The sequence below is a fragment of the Tripterygium wilfordii genome, chromosome 11 (genome assembly GCF_013401445.1).
Source record: "Tripterygium wilfordii isolate XIE 37 chromosome 11, ASM1340144v1, whole genome shotgun sequence".
In the NCBI taxonomy this organism is placed as follows: Eukaryota; Viridiplantae; Streptophyta; class Magnoliopsida; order Celastrales; family Celastraceae; genus Tripterygium; species Tripterygium wilfordii.
The window spans coordinates 6,011,320-6,017,319 of NC_052242.1; positions in this window are offsets into that span (position 1 = coordinate 6,011,320).

Here is a 6,000-nt window from a genome sequence, read left to right on the forward strand (position 1 = left end):
AAATTTGATTTTGGCGTTGGTGATGGCCTTAAGAAAATGGAACCACTACTTACAGGCGCACCCTATCACAGTCATGATGGAGTTCCCACTAAAAGCTTTAAAGGAAAACCTATTAGAGAGAGTCGTGAAGTGGTCAACTAAACTTGCTCAGTCTGAAGTTTATCCTGAGGACAGCCATAAAAGCGCAGATGTTAGCAGAGTTCTCAACGGGATACTAGCATGAGGAGAGTCAGGTTTAGACAGTGCAGGTGACAACCCCACGCCCCTGGGAGCTGCAGGTTGATAGTTCTTCCACATGAAGGGGTTTGGGATAGGTGTTGTCCTCATTGCCCCCCAAGGGTGAAGTATTGGAGTTGGTGATTTCGCTTAGGCTTTCCTACTACTAACAATGAGGCAGAATACAAGGCCTTGCTCCATGGGATTAGGAGCACCCTGATGTTAGGGGCAATTGGGTTAGTCTTCCACTCAGACTCTTAGTTGGTAGTGAACCAGCTTATCGGATAGTACAGTACAAAAATTGAAAGGATGGTCTCTTACTAAGAGAAGGCAAAAGATTTGCTTGGTCAGTTGCAGCACTTCAAAATAACCCAAATCCTAAGGGAGTAGATCGATCATGTTGATGCACTGGAAAACTTGGTGCGATTAAGCAAATCAAAATGGAGAGGGTCATTTAGATTAAGATACAGGAAAAATTGAGCATAAAAGATGAGTAATTAACATAAGAGGTGAGGTGTGCCAAGTAGCAAGATGCTACCTGGATGGACATGATCATCAAGTACCTAAAGGAGGGAACTTTGCCCCAGGACAAGAAAGAGGCGAGGAAGCTAACCTTGAGGGTAGCACGGTTTTGGTTGTCTCTAGACCAAAAGCTGTACAGACAATCTTACTCTAGGCTTGACCTGCCATGTGTCCACCCGGACAAGGTTGAGGACTTGTTGTATGAGATCCATGAGGGCATATGTGGAGAACACGCAGCAGGGCGGTCCCTCGATTTTTGAGCAATAACGCAAGGCTACTGGTAGCCTTACATGTAGAAAGATGTTGTGAAGTACATGTAGAAATGTGAGAAGTGTCAAAGGTTCGCGACTATTCTACACCAACTAGCTGGAGACCTTAATCCGTTAACGAGTCCATGGTTGTTTGCCCAGTAGGGAATGGACTTGGTGGGATCTTTGCCACAAGCTATGAAAAAAGGAGGTGGATCATCACTACCAATCACTACTTTACTAAATGGATAGAGGCGAAGCACTTGCCTCCATTCTAGATGTTGATACGAGGAAGTTTTTCTGAGAGAATATAAAAACAAGATTCCGGATATCATACGCATTGGTCACAAAAAATGGAACGTAGTTCACTAGTGCATCTTTCAAGAAATTATACTCAGACTATGGAGTTAAGAACTCCTACTCCACTCTGGCATACCCTCAGGGGAATGGCCAAATGAAGGCTTCAAACAATACTTTACTAGAAAGAATCAAGAAGAGGCTGAAACAAGCTAAGAAAAGGTGGGTGGATGAGCTCCCAACCATGCTATAGGCTTATCGCACTACGTCTTGGCCATGGAAAAGAGTTTAGATCTGTTGGAAGAGAAGAGGAACTAGGCCATGATATGCCTCATTGTCTACCAATGAGTGCTATCCAAGGCGTATAATAAGAATGTGAAGACCAAAGGATTTGAGATAGGCGATTTGGAGCTGTGGAAAGTGTTCTTGCTGACCAAAGAGCAAACTTAAGGAAAGCTGGGGGCCAAGGTTGGGCAAGGAGCCTACCAACTCGAGAAGATGAATGGGAAAACTTGCAAATCTGAGGAAATTTTATGTTTAATGCAAACCCAAGAGGCCAATAAGAAGGAAATCCTCCTCCATCCTTTGTTTTATTGAAGTTCAATTAAAAGGAGAGATCCTCTCCCGCCGTTTGTTTCCAAGTCATCCTTTTATGTTCCAACAATATGAAATAAAACTTTTCACTTCGTCGAAGAGACAACTTGGTCTATTGACATCTTTTTCTTTCCAAACGTTCTTTAAAACTTAAACTAGGAAGTTAGACTTCTAAGAACGCTAAATAGAGTACACCGGTCCACTTTGATGCTTTTGAATTGCTCAACTCCCTCCATAGAAGAGCTTTTCACGTTTTTGTGTAATTTCAAACATAACTTAGTCTATTCGCATCTTTACCTTACAAAACATTGCACAAAAGCTAAACTAGCATTTAGACTTCTAAGAACACTAAATAGAGTACAACGGTCCACTTTAATGCTTTGAAATTGCTCAACTCTCTCCATAGAAGAGCTTTTCACAATTTTGTGCAATTTCAAACATAACTTCGTCCATTCGCATCTTTACCTTATGAAACGTTGCACGAAAGCTAAACTAACATGTTATACTTCTAAGAACACTAAATAGAGCACAACGGTCCACTTTGATGCTTTGGAATTGCTCAATTCTATCCATAGACAAGCTTTTCATGTTTTTATGCAATTTAAAACATAACTTGGACTATTTGCATCATTTTGTTTCCAAACGTTCTATGAAAGTTAAACTAGCAAGTTAGACTTCTAAGAACAGTATATAGAGTACAACAGTCCACTTTGATGCTTTGGAATTGCTTAAGTCTGTCCATAGACGAGCTTTTCACCTTTTTGCACAATTTTAAACATAACTTGGTCTATTGGCATCTTTTTATTTCCAAAAGTTCTACGAAAATTAAACTAGGATGTTAGACTTCTAAGAACACTAAATAAAGTACAATGGTCTACTTTGATGCTTTGGAATTGCTCAACTCTCTCCACAGACGAGGTTTCGCGATTTTGTGCAAATTGAAACATAACTTGGCTATTGGCATCTTTTTGTTTCCAAACGTTCTACAAAACATAAACTAGGAAGTTAGACTTCTAAGAACAATAAATAAAGTACAACGGTCCACTTTGATGCTTTGAAATTGCTCAACTCTCTGCATAGACGAGCTTTTCACGTTTTTGTGCATTTGAAATATAACTTGGTCTCTTCGCATCTTTACCCTACCAAACGTTGCACGAAAGCTAAACTAGATTTTAGACTTCTAAGTGTTGGACCTATGGTCCTATATGTCTAATTTTGATGATATTAAATCATTTATAAATGATAATGAAACATTAAAGCAATATTTGATTTATATGAATTAAATTTAAATGACTATATAATTTTGAGATAGTGCTGGAAATTAAGTTTTGAAAACAAACATACATGGACTAAGTTAGAGCATCAATTTTCCAATTATCATATCTTAACCAATTTAGGTCCAAATGACTTGAAACTTGAACCACATACACATGAAGGTTTAATATATGTTCTAGGACTATAATCATGAGAAATTAAGTGCATCACATATATATTTGGTCATATGCTTAAATTCCGCCAAAACTAGGTTTTACCTAATTTTGTGCATATGTGTTCTTTGTGAACGTGGTGAACCAAATGAACTCCGATTTAAATGAAATTTCGCGTGCATCTTATTTTCATCACTATGAACATATTTGATTTAGTAAAGTTCAAGAGAAAAGGTCATTTACACTGAGTTTGTAAAATGACTTTGAATTTACACTTAGAATTTATCGGTTTCACTATTAGTGATCTAATTGCTTGGTTGAGTGACCAAACGATTTCCGATTGTTATGAAATTTTACATGGACATTTTACTACATATAAAATGATTTATCATGCAGTAATATGAATTTTCTGGGTTGTTTTTCTAATGTAATTAACCTATGCGCTCTATATGAAGCTCTTTGAGCTTACATGCAATTGGGGAGTTCTACCTCCTATTTCCTTGTAGGTTAATCATCATTGTGGTCTCATATGGCTCAGAATTCAGTATGTTCAAGAGTGGTCGAAGTCCAGTTTCTAAGAATGAGCTTGGAGCTCTAGGAAACTATGAAAAATCCTACATTTGCCAACTTTCCACTAAGGCACTTAATCAAGTTGAATGAATCAAACATTGAGGCTATTGGTTGTGGTCTTCATGGAGATACAACTCTTTTCAAACATGTGGGACAAACCTTGTCCTCTCTATCATTAGTGATATATTCTTCTTTGACATTTTCACTCAAGACATGTGCTACCAAGAAAGTTAGGTTGGTGCAATCAAACAAGATCCTTGACATTTTCACTCAAGACATGTGCTACCAAGAAAGTTAGGTGCAATCAAACAAGATCCTTGACTAAGAGATCACTTTTGAAGTCTTTGATTCAAAATGAAGGGACAAGATGGCATAGTACAATCTACATCCATGGTTGAGAATTAAAGAGAGTTTGAATGGTCAAGATTTGAAGACATACATTGATCAAATGGTTGTGCATAAGACAACTTTCTTGCTTGCAATTTTTGACTTAAAAAAGGAGCATGTGCAACGTCTATATGCTCTATGGTGGAGATTTGTTTGCTCAAATCATCAATGACCAAGATTAGGAGCTGCAATGGATGGTAGAGATCAACTCTTGAAGTTTGATCCAATGGCTGCAAGCATAGGAGAGAATTGCCTTTAAAAGAGGATCTTCCCTTTCATACAACTTGGAGAAGCAAATTGAAAATTATCCTTGAGAGAAACCTCTTGCTATCAAGTTCATCAATCATCAAGCTTTCTTGCTATTTGCTACAACAATCTTCTCCAATACAAGCCTCTACAATCAAGGACTTCTCACTACTCTTGCTTTTGCAAAAGGGAAGTTCCTATATCCTTTAGGCTTTGTTTACTTACAATCTAAACCTCTCTTGTTCTTAAAATCCTATCTTTGAGAGTGTTGCTGTAATCTTGAGAGTTCCACACCAAATACCTTTGAGGTAACCTATGAGAACCTTGGCTGACAATCCCATTGAGAAATTCCCTTTGTTAGGGGAAATTGTAAACATTGAAGTTTGAGGGAGTTCTTAGAAACCCTTGGTGTAAGGAGTTTTGTGGGTCTCTTAAAACCACACCTTAGTGGAGTTGGGAAAATCCTAGGTTGGTGAATCTAGGTAGTAGACGTAGGAGAAGGGTCTCCGAACTACTATAAATCGCTGTGTTGATTTCTTTGTTTACTTGTTTATATTTACTACTTGTTTCAAACTGCAGGATTTTCAAAACCCTAATCTGTCCGAGATTAGCAGACTTACTTAAACTTTGAATTTTGATCTGAAATTTTGATATAGTGTTTATTAAGGTGTTGTGACATTGCATATAAAATTTCGTTGCATTTCGACATCATTTGATAGGTAAAATCTGAGTTGAAAAATCTGTGTGCAGTGTGTTGCTTGAAAATCTGTTTTGTGCAATTCTTGATTATTTGATATTTGGTCATTCACTATATTGTATCACATCTTGCATTGGATTGAATATTGATTAGGAAAATCATTAGAGTCCAAATTTGTGTGCTACTTGTTAATTGCCATTAATTTGTTTAAATTGAAAAAGGGATTCCAATTGGAATTTGGGGACACAATTCACCCCCCCTCTTGTGTTAAACTCGATCCGTCACTAAGAGCACTGAAAGGAGTACAACAGACCACTTTGATGCTTTGGAATTGTTCAACTCTCTCCATAGACAAGCGTTTCACGTTTTTGTGCAATTTGAAACATAACTTGATCTTTTGGCATCTTTCTATTTCCAAACGTAACTAAAACTTGCAAATGAGACTTATAAGAACACTAAATAGAGTACAATGGTCCACTTTGATACTTTAGAATTGCTCAACTCTCTCCATAGACGAGTTTTTCACATTTTTATGCAATTCAATACATAACCTAGTGTATTCGCATCTTTACCTCACGAAACGTTGCACAAAAGATACACTAGCATCTTAGACTTCTGAGAACGTAAATAGAGTACAACGATCCACTTTGATGCTTTGGAATTGCTCAGCTCTCTCCATAGACGAGCTTTTCATGTTTTTCTATAATTTTAAACGTAACTTGGTCTATTGGCATATTTTTGTTTCCGAACGTTCTATGAAACTTAAACTAGGAAGTTAGACTTCTAAGAGCACTAA